Source organism: Schistocerca serialis, chromosome 10 (assembly GCF_023864345.2).
Source record: "Schistocerca serialis cubense isolate TAMUIC-IGC-003099 chromosome 10, iqSchSeri2.2, whole genome shotgun sequence".
In the NCBI taxonomy this organism is placed as follows: domain Eukaryota; kingdom Metazoa; phylum Arthropoda; class Insecta; order Orthoptera; family Acrididae; genus Schistocerca; species Schistocerca serialis.
Window position 1 is genome coordinate 222,206,038 of NC_064647.1, and position 16,875 is coordinate 222,222,912.

Below are 16,875 nucleotides of genomic sequence, written 5' to 3' on the forward strand. Positions count from 1 at the left end.
GGGGACTTGTGAAAAAGTGGTTCCAGTCATATCTAAAAAATAGAAGACAGATAACTGAAATCTCACATATTTCAAGTTGCTCAAACTATATTGTAAAGTATACTTCAGACCCAAATTATGTAAATATAGGTGTCCCACAGGGTAGTGTCCTTGGCCCAGTACTATTCCTCATTTACATAAACGACTTCCCACAGAGCATCAAGCATGGACAAACAATATTGTTTGCAGATGACTCAAATGTTCTAATCAGTGACAAATCACCAGATGCACTAAAAGAAAAAGCCGAACAAACACTAAACAGTGTACGTGAGTGGGCATCCAATAATAAACTAACACTAAATCTTAAAAAAACAAATGCTGTTAACTTCTATGTCTGCAAAAAACCACACTTTAACAACTTTAAGTTAAACAATGAAACTATAGAATGTGTAGACTACACAAAATTTCTTGGTATGCATGTTGACAGTCAGTTAAAGTGGGAAGAACATATTAAAATACTTAGTAACAGAATCGCTACAGCATGCTATGCTCTGAGAATTCTGACTGCAGTTTGTGATACTACATGTGTCAGATCTGTATATTTTTCTTATATCCACTCTGTTATTACCTATGGAATAATATTTTGGGGAGTCAACAGTAAAAATATTCAAATAGTTTTCAAATTACAAAAAAGAGCAATTCGTATAATAACCAAGAGTGGCAGTAGGGCTCACTGCCTTGAACATTTCCAAAAGCTGGAAATCCTAACTGTCCCCTGTGAATACATTTTTCAAAGTGTTATGTATGTAAAAAAAAATATTAACTGCTATATGAAAAATTCATTAGTACACAGCTATGAAACTAGAAACCAATTCAATCTGCATCTAGAGAGGAAAAATAAAGTTAAAACTCAGCAGAGCTTGTTGTACAATGCTGTTAAATTATATAATAAATTACCCCAAAAAATAAGAGATATTGACACAATCGGACAGTTCAAAATAATACTAAAACTTTTTTTATTAAATAAAAGCTATTACGCAGTAACGGACCATCTGAATTAAAACATGTAGTGTAATTAAAGTAGCCTGCATTGTAATACATGAGGAAATAATTATGATATGTAATCAAAAATTGTACAGTACTATAAGAAAATTACAAATTACACAAGGATATAAAACTAATTTAAGATACCTCAAAAATGTGTGTAAATACTAATTTTATGTGTATAATTGTAGGTATATTGTATTGTATATGATTTTGCTGACGAAATCCACACAATGTAAATTGTTACATAGATTAATAAAGAAATCAATCAATCAATCAATCAAAAACAGGACCTGTGCCCAACTAACATCTGCTCGTAAGTACCTAAGGGTGAATTAATCTTTAGGATAAATCAAGTACCAGCACTTGTAACGCTCAATGGTGCTTTCTCCAAGGAAAGAAAATATGCAATTTAAACAAAAAATCCCCAGGCTTAAATGATATCCCAGTCAATGTCCTTAAATGTATACAAACAAAAACCCATCAACAATAGCAATTAATGAACATTTCAATCTGACTGCTTTCCTGCATATCTGAAACAAGCAGAAGTAATACCAATACTAAAATGTGGTGATGCAAAAAATTTAGAAAACCACACACCAATTTCTTCAGTATCTAGCATTTCTGAAACTATAGCGACTATAATGAAAACTTGCCTCATCAAGTACCAACATAAATACAACCTTCCCTGCAATTAACAATCTGCTTTCAGGACTGCAACAGGTACACGGTCAGCTATAGTGCAGTTTACTGGAGTTGCACTCCAAGCACTAGACATGGGCGAGAAAGTAACAGGCATGTTTTTGGCTCCATCTAAGGTATCTAACAGCACTTATCCCTTATTGATAGTTGTAATTTGTGAAATAAAATCCAGTGGTATGTCTAAGAACTGGTTGAGTCATAATTGGAAAACCAGGTGTAAAGAGTAGAAATCTCACATTTCTGAAAGACTAGTAGTAAAGAATTTATTATATCCAAATAATAATAATATAGGCGCCACTCAGAAGTGTATTAGGCCCAACCCTCTTCTGTATATATATGTAAATAATTCTCTGGAGTGTCAGTTATGGAGATGAAATACCATTTGCTGATGACACAAATTCAACAATTAACAGAAACTTCCAATGAAGCTCACGAGATTTGCACAACTGGTCTTTGGGAAAGGCAGCAACTTTTAATGCATTAAAGGAACTGTATAAATGTGCATCTAAAAAAAACCCATGTTACTACATTGAAAGCAAAAGGTTTACTAGATTTTAAGTGATACCAAATTATTGGTAACATATCTAGACATGGACTGAGTAGGTGAAAATTGTGCGAAAGAGGCTATCCTCTGAATGTTAAGCTCCACAAATCCTTACATCGGTGTGCAATATTCCTTGCTGAAAAGTAGCCCTTTGATATATGCAGTCAATCTGCAGATATAGGCTAATGTTTTGGCGAATAAGTGCTGGGAACATATACACTATTTTCAAGATACAAAAGAGAGCTGCACGAATAGCAACCAATGGTAGTAGTAATTATTCAAAAAGCTAGTAATTCTGACAGTTCTGTGTCAATACATCAATCACAACACAATGTATACAAGAAAAAATTCAATCTGTACACCACAGACAGTATAGTATATGGCCGTGGAACCAAACCCACTGTTTACATCCAAACAGAAGAAACCATTCAAAAACTACCTACAATGTATTATACCATGGAATAAAATTATACAATAGACTGTCACGAAAAGTAAAAGATATAAATCTGTAAATGAATATTTAAAATAACTGTTACTGACTATTCAAGAGCACATACTGTTCAACAATTTATGGCATGATAGCAGACAAATATGGCTGAGTATATGAGCTACAATAAGAGGCGTGTTTATTTTTGTACAAAATGTTTGATGACATCCATACAGTATCTATTGCTCTGCAGATGAATAAACCAACAAGAAAAGAAATTAACTCAAGACAGCATTCCAATGGATGCTCTACAAATTTTGAAGGACTGTAACCTAATGTTGCCATCAGGATTATTCAAATGAGAAAATTGCAACACGTTTCGAACAGCGCCCGTATCACTCGGGAATATTTTGAACAGTGACAAAACAAACCAGATAAATTTGTTAACTATTTTCTTTGTTATGTGAAAAACAATACTATTCGTATGGATATACATATCGGTATGTACTTTTGATGCAGTCTGTGCAGTCGCAATTGGTAAATGACGCACATCTAGTAATACAGCAATACTGACAGAAGTGACAACACATTCTGCAAAATTATCTACCAGTATGTAACTTTCTGATTGCATCTAGCCATTGTCATGGAACGTAAATAATAGCATATGGAGACAAAGATGTGTGTCTAATATTGTACGTAACATTTGGGCATCTTACATCCTACACCCAAACGTGTGCCCATGATGATGATGATGATCATCATCATCATCATCATCATCATCATCATCATCATCATATCATCATCATCATCATCATCATCATCAAGTAAGTGAACGAGAGTCACCAGATTCACCTACACATATGGTATGAACAAGGAAATACACTGACAATGTTCTGCTGCCAGATATACACACCAACCTACAAATCACCCACAGTTCATATACAATTTCTTTGAAGAAAGCAAAATCTTGCAAAGCAGTACATGGATAAAATCGTGCAGATTCTTACACTGTTATTACTGTATAATTACAAACTCATATAATGTAACATGACAACTCCTACATCATTGTATATGAAACAATGGATGCTCAATAAATAACAATAACAATACGCTATTATCACAATACCGACTGAAGCAAAGTTATTGATTTTTATAAATGATATACCAAACTGTTTAACACTAGCTAATGCTGTATTGTATGCAGACGATACAAGTTTTTTTTTGTTAAAGCTCAGAATGAGACTGACTTGCAACACAAAGTAGAAATAACAAAAGAAGAAGCAGGAAAACGGTTTAGAGATAACTGTTTATTTGTAAATGAGGAAAAAAAACACAGCAGGGATGAATTTCAGCCACGTATCGAATAAAGTAAAGCCCAATATAGGTTGAAACTTTGTGAACAGAAGATTTTACAAACTTCAAACACAAAATTTTTTGGTGTCTGGTTAGACGAGCATCTAAAGTGGGATAAACATATTGAAATGCTCAATAAAAAGCTAAGTAAATGCTGCTACATACTCAGAATGCTGAAAAACTGTTGCAGTGAAAAAAACAGTAATATGTGCTTATCATGCTCTTATGCATAGTCTGTTGCGGTATAGTGTCTTATTTAGGGGTAATTCAAGTCTGGCAAACTGGTCATTCATTACTCAAAAAACAAGCATTAAGAATAATGAAAGGGGCTGCACCAAGAGAGCCCTGCAGGTAAATTTTCAAAGAATTTCAAATAATGTCGCTTCCATCTTTATTTATCTACGAAAGTATCTGCTTTTTCAAATCTCAGCTCCAATTTTCTTCTTTAAATAATGAGTGCCATGACTACCCAACAAGACCCAGGAATGATTTCCACAGAGAAACACTCAATACAGCCCAATATCACAAAGTGCAATATATCACCCCAAAATCCTCTTTACTGCTCTTCCCTTAAGCATCATTTTTAAAAATGATCTTGAAAATGTTATTGTGTTGTTGTTGTGGTCTTCAGTCCTGAGACTGGTTTGATACAGCTCTCCATGCTACTCTATCCTGTGCAAGTTTTTTCATCTCCCAGTACCTACTGCAACCTACATCCTTCTGAATCTGCTTAGTGTATTCATCTCTTGGTCTCCCTCTACGATTTTTACCCTCCACGCTGCCCTCCAATACTAAATTGGTGATCCCTTGATGCCTCAGAACATGTCCTACCAACCGATCCCTTCTTCTGGTCAAGTTGTGCCACAAACTTCTCTTCTCCCCAATCCTATTCAATACTTCCTCATTAGTTATGTGATCTACCCATCTAATCTTCAGCATTCTTCTGTAGCACCACATTTCGAAAGCTTCTATTCTCTTCTTGTCCAAACTATTTATCGTCCATGTTTCACTTCCATACATGGCTACACTCCATACGAATACTTTCAGAAATGACTTCCTGACACTTAAATCAATACTGGATGTTAACAAATTTCTCTTCTTCAGAAACGCTTTCCTTGCCATTGCCAGCCTACATTTTATATCCTCTCTACCTCGACCATCATCAGTTATTTTGCTCCCCAAATAGCAAAACTCCTTTACTACTTTAAGTGCCTCATTTCCTAATCTAATTCCCTCAGCATCACCCGACTTAATTAGACTACATTCCATTATCCTTGTTTTGCTTTTGTTGATGTTCATCTTATATCCTCCTTTCAAGACACTGTCCATTCCATTCAACTGCTCTTCCAAGTCCTTTGCTGTCTCTGACAGAATTACAATGTCATCAGCGAACCTCAAAGTTTTTATTTCTTCTCCATGAATTTTAATACCTACTCCGAATTTTTCTTTTGTTTCCTTTACTGCTTGCTCAATATACAGATTGAATAACATCGGGGACAGGCTACAACCCTGTCTCACTCCTTTCCCAACCACTGCTTCCCTTTCATGTCCCTCGACTCTTGTAACTGCCATCTGGTTTCTGTGCAAATTGTAAATAGCCTTTCGCTCCCTGTATTTTACCCCTGCCACCTTTAGAATTTGAAAGAGAGTATTCCAGTCAACATTGTCAAAAGCTTTCTCTAAGTCTACAAATGCTAGAAACGTAGGTTTGCCTTTCCTTAATCTTTCTTCTAAGATAAGTCGTAAGGTCAGTATTGCCTCACGTGTTCCAGTGTTTCTACGGAATCCAAACTGATCTTCCCCGAGGTTGGCTTCTACTAGTTTCTCCATTCGTCTGTAAAGAATTCGTGTTAGTATTTTGCAGCTGTGACCTATTATGCTGATAGTTCGGTAATTTTCACATCTGTCAACACCTGCTTTCTTTGGGATTGGAATTATTATATTCTTCTTGAAGTCTGAGGGTATTTCGCCTGTTTCATACATCTTGCTCACCAGATGGTAGAGTTTTGTCAGGACTGGCTCTCCCACGGCCGTCAGTAGTTCCAATGGAATATTGTCTACTCCGGGGGCCTTGTTTTGACTCAGGTCTTTCAGTGCTCTGTCAAACTCTTCACGCAGTATAATATCTCCCATTTCATCTTCCTCTACATCCTCTTCCATTTCCATAATATTGTCCTCAAGTACATCGCCCTTGTATAGACCCTCTATATACTCCTTCCACCTTTCTGCTTTCCCTTCTTTGCTTAGAACTGGGTTTCCATCTGAGCTCTTGATATTCATACAAGTCGTTCTCTTATCTCCAAAGGTCTCTTTAATTTTCCTGTAGGCGGTATCTATCTTACCCCTAGTGAGATAGGCCTCTACATCCTTGCATTTGTCCTCTAGCCATCCCTGCTTAGCCATTTTGCACTTCCTATCAATCTCATTTTTGAGACGTTTGTATTCCTTTTTGCCTGTTTCACTTACTGCATTTTTATATTTTCTCCTTTCATCAATTAAATTCAATATTTCTTCTGTTACCCAAGGATTTCTACTAGCCCTCGTCTTTTTACCTACTTGATCCTCTGCTGCCTTCACTACTTCATCCCTCAAAGCTACCCATTCTTCTTCTACTGTATTTCTTTCCCCCATTCCTGTCAATTGCTCCCTTATGCTCTCCCTGAATCTCTGTACAACCTCTGGTTCTTTTAGTTTATCCAGGTCCCATCTCCTTAAATTCCCACCTTTTTGCAGTTTCTTCAGTTTTAATCTACAGGTCATAACCAATAGATTGTGGTCAGAGTCCACATCTGCCCCTGGAAATGTCTTACAATTTAAAACCTGGTTCCTAAATCTCCGTCTTACCATTATATAATCTATCTGATACCTTTTAGTATCTCCAGGGTTCTTCCATGTATACAACCTTCTTTCATGATTCTTAAACCAAGTGTTAGTTATGATTATGTTGTGCTCTGTGCAAAATTCTACCAGGCGGCTTCCTCTTTCATTTCTGTCCCCCAATCCATATTCACCTACTATGTTTCCTTCTCTCCCTTTTCCTACACTCGAATTCCAGTCACCCATGACTATTAAATTTTCATCTCCCTTCACAATCTGAATAATTTCTTTTATTTCATCATACATTTCTTCAATTTCTTCGTCATCTGCAGAGCTAGTTGGCATATAAACTCGTACTACTGTAGTAGGTGTGGGCTTCGTATCTATCTTGGCCACAATAATGCGTTCACTATGCTGTTTGTAGTAGCTTACCCGCATTCCTATTTCCTATTCATTATTAAACCTACTCCTGCATTACCCCTATTTGATTTTGTGTTTATAACCCTGTAGTCACCTGACCAGAAGTCTTGTTCCTCCTGCCACCGAACTTCACTAATTCCCACTATATCTAACTTCAACCTATCCATTTCCCTTTTTAAATTTTCTAACCTACCTGCCCGATTAAGGGATCTGACATTCCACGCTCCGATCCGTAGAATGCCAGTTTTCTTTCTCCTGATAACGACATCCTCTTGAGTAGTCCCCGCCCGGAGATCCGAATGGGGGACTATTTTACCTCCGGAATATTTTACCCAAGAGGACGCCATCATCATGTAATCATACAGTAAAGCTGCATGCCCTCGGGAAAAATTACGGCTGTAGTTTCCCCTTGCTTTCAGCCGTTCGCAGTACCAGCACAGCAAGGCCGTTTTGGTTATTGTTACAAGGCCAGATCAGTCAATCATCCAGACTGTTGCCCTTGCAACTACTGAAAAGGCTGCTGCCCCTCTTCAGGAACCACACGTTTGTCTGGCCTCTCAACAGATACCCCTCCGTTGTGGTTGCACCTACGGTACGGCTATCTGTATCGCTGAGGCACGCAAGCCTCCCCACCAGCGGCAAGGTCCATGGTTCATGGGGGGGAAGAGAATGTTTTTACAGTGTTACAGAGTCCATGGGTTTTCAGAACCTAGTGACATAGTGGTCAATGATAATGATAATTCATATTTGAAAAAACGTATGAAAATAGTCTGCCTGTACACACTATAATAAATTAATTATTGTTTGTTCTGTTATTCTCTTCTATACGCTGCACGAGATATACTGGGTGATCAAAAAGTCAGTATAAATTTGAAAACAATAAACCACAGAATAATGTAGATAGAGAGGTAAAAATTGACAAACATGCTTGGAATGACATGGGGTTTTATTAGAACCAAAATAAAAAACAAAGTTCACCAAATGTCCAACAGATGGCACTGGACAGCAAACCGTCACTGACTGTGCATGACAATCGTGTATAAAAGGAGCTGTAATAAGAGAGAGAATCAGATGCGCCAGGAGTCGCAGCATGTTGACGTTACCTCAAAAGGCGCTTTTAGTGAAGCTGTATTATCAAAATGGGGAATGTGCTAGTTCAGCATTACGATGCTATCGCCATAGGAAGGGGATTCGAAGGGGTAAAGGTCCGTTGACAAGTGCAGCTGTGGCGAGAATGATTTCGAAGTTCGAAGCCATGGGTTGTTTAGACGATAGACCCCGTAGTGGCCGACTGAGCACAAGACATAATGCTGCTGAGACAGTTCAGGAATAAATGGAGACTGTAGCGGGTTCGTCTATGCACGGAGAAGTCAGTGCTAGTGCAGTCACACGTCGACCAGCATTCCATACACTACTGTCTGGTTGTCACTTAGGCATACCCTACGATGCTGTCTGTGCAAAATCAATTGGCATCATGAACTGTTACCTGGCGATATAGTGAAGCGGAGGGCATTTGCGGTGTGGGCGTTTCAAAAGATGGCGGAAGATGATTGGTTGAGTAACGTGTTGCGGACCGATGAAGCTCATTTCATGCTCCGAGGGTCTCAACGCCCACAACTGCAGAATTTGGGCTACCGAAAATCCTATAAATGTCGTGGAGACTCCATTGCACAATGAGAAAGTCACGGTATGGGTTGCATTTACCACATCTACCGTTATCGGGCCTTTTTTCTTCGAGGAAATGGGTGATTCTAGTTTTGTAACTGCTACCGTGACAGGTGAGAGGTACACCGAGATGTTACAGAATCGCATTATCCCCACCCTGGCTGATAAGCACCTGCTGGAATGTACAATGTTTATGCAGGATGGCACTCAATCCCATATTGCTAGATACGTGAAAGATCTCTTGCACACGTCGTTTGGTGAGGATTGTGTGCTCAGCCATCACTTTTGTCATGCTTGGCCTCACAGGTCCCCAGACTCAGTCCGTGCAATTATTGGCTTTGGGGTTACCTGAAGTCGCAAGTGTATTGTGATCGACCGACATCTCTATGGATGCTGAAAAACAACATCCGACGCCAATGCCTCACCATAACTCCGGACATGCTTTACTGTGCTTTTCACAACATTATTCCTATTCTTATTATTGTTGAGGAATGATGGTGGACATATTGAGCATTTCCTGTAAAGAACATAATCTTTGCTTCGTCTTACTTTGGTATTCTAATTATTGCTATTCTGATCAGATGAAGAGCCATTTGTCAGACATTTTTAGAACTTTTGTATTTTTTTCGTTCTAATAAAACCCCACGTCATTCCAAGAATGTGTGTCAATTGTACCTCTCTATCTACATTATTCCATGATTTATTCAGTTTTCAAATTTATACTGACTTTTTCATCACCCTGTAATTTATTTAGGGTTTACCACTGTAGGCCTATGTTATTAATTTACTGTATAATTACAAACTCAATGTAACATGTCAACTCCGATATCATTGTATATGATAAAATGGATGCTCAATAAATAACAACAACAATACAATATTATTACAATACCAATTGAAGCATAGTAATGAGATCTATGTGACATAGGCTTCACAACTCAAACATCGAATGATGTATCAATGCCCATTTAGATTTATTCACTTTTTCTAACTCAGTTGAGGCTAACATAATTTATACATCTAGTAGCTAACACATGAACGCTAGTTTGCTACGGGGGGCGAGGGGGGTGAACAAAACACAGCATTCGTGTACCCGCAAGTGTACAACTACAACCAATCCACAGTAAAACGCTATGAGAAAAATATCACACTTCACACTTGCATAGAACAAGACAGAATAAAACTGTGCACTTCACCTCGGCTGAAATCAGTGACTACACTTTGCTGCAGTGTCGCCAACCCTATCACCATTAAGCTTTGACTAGGGTGGTATGGTCTGTTTTTCAGGGCAGCCACACTGGGTCCCAACGTGCTATGTACCAATGGGTTGCAACAATGTATCTTAACTGTCAGGTGCAATTTTTCTTAAGGGGAGTTGGAATGCCGGAAAATGGAAAAAATTCACATTTTCAGTTTTTAACCTTATAACTTAATTTGAAATTTTCTGCTTAAAATGGTGCAAAATTTGTTAAGAAATTCCAATTGGAAGTATTTTTATTTAATTTTTCAAAATTACATGTGCGCCCAGCAAAGTTACCCATCTTGTGATTTGTACACATTTAAATCTTCGCATTTCCGAAAACATTACATATAGAAGGCTGTGGATTTCACTCTTCAGTTGTAGAATCTTTGATCCTTCCATAGGTACCATTGTTTTTACGACTAGCTGTGTTTATTGTTCAGTTTTTGATCTGTGAGTGTTTGTTTTGAGCCTCGAGTTTAGTTTGTCGCTCATTTGGAGTTTGTTATCTGTCTTGTTTTGACTTTCAGTGGTGAGTGCGTAGTTTCTACGATGCCTAGGAGTGCATCATTATTTAAAAAGCGAAAGTTTCGCGGTAATAGATTTACAAATAACGTTTGTTCAAGTGATTCTGCTTCAGCACCTGTTGATGCTGGTGAAAGTTCTGACGTTTGTACAGCTGAGATGTGTGAAGGAGACACGCCCACCAGTGCATCAAAAAAGAAGTTATCAAACTGTGCAAGTGAAATTACAGATGAAGCTTCTAATGAACAATATGTTTTAGTCGACTTTCCTGTTTTTACTGAGTTTATGAAGAAATGTTTGTGTTGTAATCTTTGTGGAGGTTCTTTTGATATGAACATAACAAAATCTATAGGACTTTCCTGCAAAATTGCTATAGTTTGTGCCAGTTGTGAAAATGAGACCTGTTTTTGGAGCTCTAAAACATGCAGTAGCAATTTGTTTGAGAGTAATATCAGGCTAATGTATGCAATGAGAGCAATTGGTAAAGGACATACTGCTGCTCAAACATTTTGTGCCATAATGAATCTTCCACCTCCACCTGCTAAAATTGACAATTACACTGAAGTGATAGGAGATGCTGTTCAGTCTGTAGCAGATTTATCAATGAAAGCTGCTGCCAGTGAAGCAAAATATATAAATGAAGGAAACCCAGATATCCCTGTTGCTTTTGATGGAACCTGGCAGAAAAGGGGTCACACATCCAAAAATGCTGTTGCTACTGTTACTAGTGTGGACAGCGGTAAAGTTTTGGACTATGAAGTGCTCACTAAACATTGTTACCATTGTGCATCTGGTAAGATAGAAGCAGCTCACATATGTAGCAAGAATTATGAAGGTACGAGTGGAGGCATGGAGGCTGCCGCTGCTGTGAAAATGTTTAGCAGATCAGAAAAAGAACGGGGAGTATTTTACACAAAATTCCTTGGAGATGGGGACTCCAAGGCATACAAAAGTGTTACAGAATCCATGCCATATGTCAATAAGACAATAACTAAACTAGAATGTGTCGGTCATGTTCAGAAACGAATGGGCACTCGTCTAAGGAAACTGAAACAGAATCTGAAGGACAAAATTTTGTCAGATGGTAAAACCATTAGAGGTCGCCTGTCAGATAAAATTATAAATGAATTACAACAATACTATGGTATGGCAATAAGAAATAATGCAAATAATTTGCAGGAAATGAGACAAGCTGTATGGGCCACATATTTACATCGATCATCAACTGATGATAATCCTCAACATTTTGCTTGTCCAGATGGTCCTCAGTCATGGTGCAATTATAGAAAATCTCAAGCTACTGGGGATCCTTATCACCATAAAAATTATATTCCATTGGCTGTTATGGAAGTAATTAAACCAATATATAGAGACTTGGGGCATCCTGATCTTCTGCGAAAATGTCTTCATGGTTGTACCCAGAATCAAAACGAGTCGTTCAACAACCTCATTTGGACTCGTGTACCTAAGAATGTATTTGTTGGGATAAAAACATTGAAATGGGGAGTCAGTGATGCTGTTATTTCATTCAATGATGGTCATATGGGTAGGCTAAAGGTCATGGCAAGGCTCGGCATTGCTCCTGGTATCAACACCATCAGAGGTCTTCAGCTTCTGGACAGCGTGCGAGTAAGGAAGGCTCAGTATGCAGCTGAATTTAATACAAAAAAAGCAAGGGCAGCAAGGAGAAGAAAGCTTCTAGGTGAAGAAGAAGAACTAGAAGATGACCCTGATTACTCTGCTGGACACTTTTGATAATAGAATAAAAGGTATTTGTGAATTTTCATAATAAATTACTTTAATCGCATTTTCTGGCATTTGACATTTTTAGTGTTACATGTACCTTTATCTCATAAACCACTCAACCAACAACATTCAAATTTTCAGAAATGCTGCAAAACAGTTCAAAGAGGCCACTGAACTAGAATCATGACAAGAACTGGCTTATTCTCTGAACTAGGGAAGTTTATGTTATACTTTTTCCAATAAAAAATGGCTTAATGGTAAAAAATTCATAAATACTATACCAACAAAAAGAAAACATTGGTTCTAGTTCAGTGGGCTCACAATATATGCTGAAAACCTCTGCCAGAATTTCAAAGTTCTGAAGATAATAGTTCCAAAGAAAAAGGTACACAAAGTTAGCAAATTTAACATTGGCGAGATAGGGCATTCCAACTCCCCTTAAGGCAGTGGTGGCGAACTGTGCTGATGTTGGCAACGACTGGTCATGAAGCAAATAATTAATGCCTATCCTGCTCAATGGTTGACATTATTGTGTGTACCCTTGTGTGCCCAATTAATTAATTAACCCCATAAAACGAAAATTTCATAACAAAACGTTTGCATTAATACGAATGTCACATAATTCACAGCTATCAATGGTCGTTACCAGCTCCAGCACACTACGCTGCTGCTGCCTTATAATGCAACCCAGTTGCTGAATGTATTGATATGGTAGAGCACCAGGTTCGAACCGAACATCTGGATTTCCAGCAACAAAAAGTAGTAGCATAATGTGAAAAAATATTTTTCTTCGTAGTTTTCATCATGATGAACTTCATTCACAGTGACAGGGATGGGGACGGGTTTTGTAGTTCTCTCCTTACTAGAACTTCAGCAAGCTCAAATAATTTGTATTGTTGCAAGTATCTGATCATTTCAAATCCTCACAAATATAAAGGGTAACCAATATTATGTTGCAAAATATTGTTGCTACAAGGAAAATTTAAAGATGCAGACAAACATCCTATTTCTGAAGTTTTTGTGACAATTTTAAGGAATATAGTGGTAACAACCATACATCAGCACAACAACCATGACAAAACTGGCAACATTTTGAACTGTAATGCCTTTATTTTTTTAAAAAATACAGTATTCGGAGTATCTCATTTATTATCAAGGTACAAACAATCAAAGTTTATTACCGTATTGACGTAATACTAATGTACCATATTTTTGGTAAAGAATTTTTGGGGCGACAGTGTAATGTGGGACGAATGCATTATGCATACTTGTAATACGAAAAACCATTAACTGTAGCCTTGTTACATCTGAATAACCAAAGCAGTAAGACCTAGTATACTTTGTGAACTAATTCCCTGCCTTTTGATAAAATGTCAATTATGTTTTTCATTTCGAACTCGTTAACAAAGCTGTATATTACTTCTGTACCTAGAGTATTATGAGATGTAATGGAAATAAGGCTAATGTTCCAACTGATGACTTACTACTCTTGCAGGTCCCCTTCACTAAAACTGAATTGGTCAGCACCAAAAAAATTATGAGAGATGTTCAAGTGTCTCTTCTAAACTTATTTCATCCTGCACCTGATGTACAAAGTTCTTCGAGGTTGTAACCTCATTGGCTGTTGTGGCCAAGTTAGCTAGAGTAATACTGACCCTGAGCCCTTCTGAAGCTGCTTCAGTCTATCAGACATATGGGGGAAAAATTGCCCTTTGCGAAAATAAAATGCTTTTCCTCATATACTAAGCCTTGGTACTGTTTCGTTAGCCACTATTTCTCATTAAACTGAAATAGGCAAGTAACAGGTCAATGGATCTCATAAAAATCTGCAATTCATTATTTTAAAAATATGGGATAATGGCAAATAATATTTTGATGCTGTTGTAATTAAGGAGGGGATAATTCCTGCTGTTATGGTCCCTGGCGTTAATGTTAAACCCCATGTGTGTGAGGCATGGTGTAATAATGCTGATTCTCACGTGTAATTTAGGGACACTTAATGGCACAAGGTCACAATCAGAGAAGTTGTGATAGTAACAGGAAGATAGTTACAGATGATGTGCTTTGTTGTTGCTGTTGCACAGTTTTGTTATATTGATCTACATAAACTTACGCTGCAGTGTTGTTCTTCGGCACCCCAATGTAGAAGTCTGCACAGAATAAGCCAAGTGAAGAACCCGTGCAATACACACTTTTATTTACATATAAAAGCCAGCTTCCGAATCTTCTCTTGTTTGAGACTGCTTGCACAAGATTGTGTGTCAATTTTAAGTTCTGTATTTGCATGTGCTCTTGTTTGCATCACTTGTCCTGCGTAATCCTTCACTTACTTTACTGATAGCTGTTTGTATTATGATATATTGTGAAAACTAGTGTTATCGTCAATTGTAGGATGAATTTAGATTGTGGTATTCAAAATTTTCAAGGACAGTAGGGCTATCGTTCTTAACATCCTTTTGCTAATTCCTTGTCTAATTACATGAGAAATAGGTCACTTTCAGAGTTTTCTGACAATTACAAAACTACATTTTCGTAAGTTAGTGGTACCAGTGTTTTGGTATCTTATTTAATTCGTAGGAAATCAGCATCTGTGGATCACAGTTCTGCCAAAGTATATATCACCCCTGAATTTCATTGTGTATCAATGCTAACAACTGTGGATTTTAACATTTTTGGAAGCTACAATCCTGCTTTGCATTATCTACAAGCAACTGGGGTTTTATTTACTGTAGCAGATATTCTAACTAACATTTTGTGATACAATCTCATTTTCCCTTTAATAACAGTAATCATATAAATTCTCTGCATTCATCATAAATCTGTTTTCCAGTTTGCAAACAACTGTAGTAAATGTAAAAACATTTTAGGAAACTAGTAAATACTACCACGTGTCTGTGTTGCCTTAACAGAAATCTCTTTCTGTATCTGCTTCAGTCCTTATAGGAAATTAGCACCTTTTTAGCTCAGATTAAGAAATAATGAGCAGGTTTAATTTGTAGCCCTTTGTTCACTGTCCTGTAATACACTGCAACAGCCAAAATGCAGCTCCACTATAAATGCTGTTCTCAGACGTGAGGTGAGTTGGTTAAAATTTGTAAGCAGCTGGAAATCACCCTGACTGCTGTAAAACAATTGTCAGCTACGGTGAATCAGTGTGTTGGAAGAGCTGCCGAGAGTTGTGTACCTGTGGTAACTGTACTAGAGGTACCTTAAGTACACTCCTCTGGTGTATATCTTGTCTCCTCTGCAGACAGTTCTGCATCTGTCATTACTCGTCCACTTTACTGCAAGTAGCGTGTCAATGGCGGATATAGGCATCCTGTACAGAGTGGGTGTGAGCCAGTGAGGACTCGGGGTGTTATACCAATCCCCATGACTTACTAGTTTGAAGTGCCATCTATCACTGAAACAAACTGAGCCAGTGGGACTCACTTCACCTGTTTTGGGAAAGCATGAAAGGGTAGGGTTCTATAAATTGTTGGCAATCCAGAAGTATGGTGAATGATTGTATCCCTTCGGGAAATGACAGTGAGGGACAGGAAAGGACACCAGGTGCACTCAGTGTGAGGCTATTCCAGCAGCCATTTAGGGAACAGAGTGCAACAAACTGCAGATTGTGGTGCACATTGGAACACATGTTGCCTTTCGTCTGGGCACTGAAGTGACTCTTGGGTCATTCCAGCGACTGGCAGAGAAAGTTGAGGAGACCAGCCTTGTGCACTAAGTCTCAATAAAGCTCAGAATATGCAGCATTGTCTCCAGAACTGATCGTGGCCCTTCGGGTGAGAGTTGAGTGGGAGGACTGAACCAGACACTTCGGAAGTTCTGTGACAAGCGAGGCTGCAGCTTCCTGGACCTGTGCTGTAGCGTTGTGAACTGTAGGGTCCCCTTAAATAGGTCAGATGTGCACTACACATCAGAGGCTGCTTCTCAGGTTACTGACTGTAGATTAGGCGGCTCTCCATCCAGGGGCTGTAGGTAACCCAGAAGTGTAAGTGTAACACTGGGAGAAAAAAAAAAGAATGCCTCCCACATGTGAGAGGTGGTAAACTGCCGAAGCATTCATAACTAAGTGCCAGATGTTGAAGTGCTCGTGAAAAGCAATGAAGCTCAATGAAAGCCGCTTGAAACCTGAAATTGACAACAGTGAGAATTTTGAGGAAAAATTAAATGTATACCAAAAGGATAGGCAATGGAAAAAGGTGATGGTGTATTTGACACTGTAGACAAAAAACTAAGATCCACTGAAGTAGAAATTGAAACTGTATGTGAGCCTGATTGGACAAGACTCAGTGTTAGGGGTGGGTACAAAATGATAGTTGGGTCCTATCGCCCATCAGAATCATCTCCTCTTGCAACCACACAGTTCTGAGAAAATGTCAGTTCATTTGTACTCCAGTTACCCAATCACAC

General features: G+C 38.2%; 2 protein-coding genes across 7 annotated transcripts in view; both read right to left on the reverse strand.

The window, feature by feature from the left end:
• Positions 1-16,875, reverse strand: part of LOC126425040 (transmembrane protein 50B) — a 515,390-nt gene that overhangs the window by 264,631 nt on the left and 233,884 nt on the right. The window lies entirely within an intron of this gene.
• Positions 1-16,875, reverse strand: part of LOC126425042 (uncharacterized) — a 189,069-nt gene that overhangs the window by 43,390 nt on the left and 128,804 nt on the right. The window contains exon 1 of one of the 5 annotated variants that reach the window (XM_050087948.1): positions 10,148-10,172. The exons of the other annotated variants lie outside the window; for them this stretch is intronic. The gene's annotated coding sequence lies outside the window, so the exon portion shown is untranslated. Of the gene's footprint in view, positions 1-10,147; positions 10,173-16,875 lie in introns of those variants that run through there. 5 annotated transcript variants of the gene reach the window in all.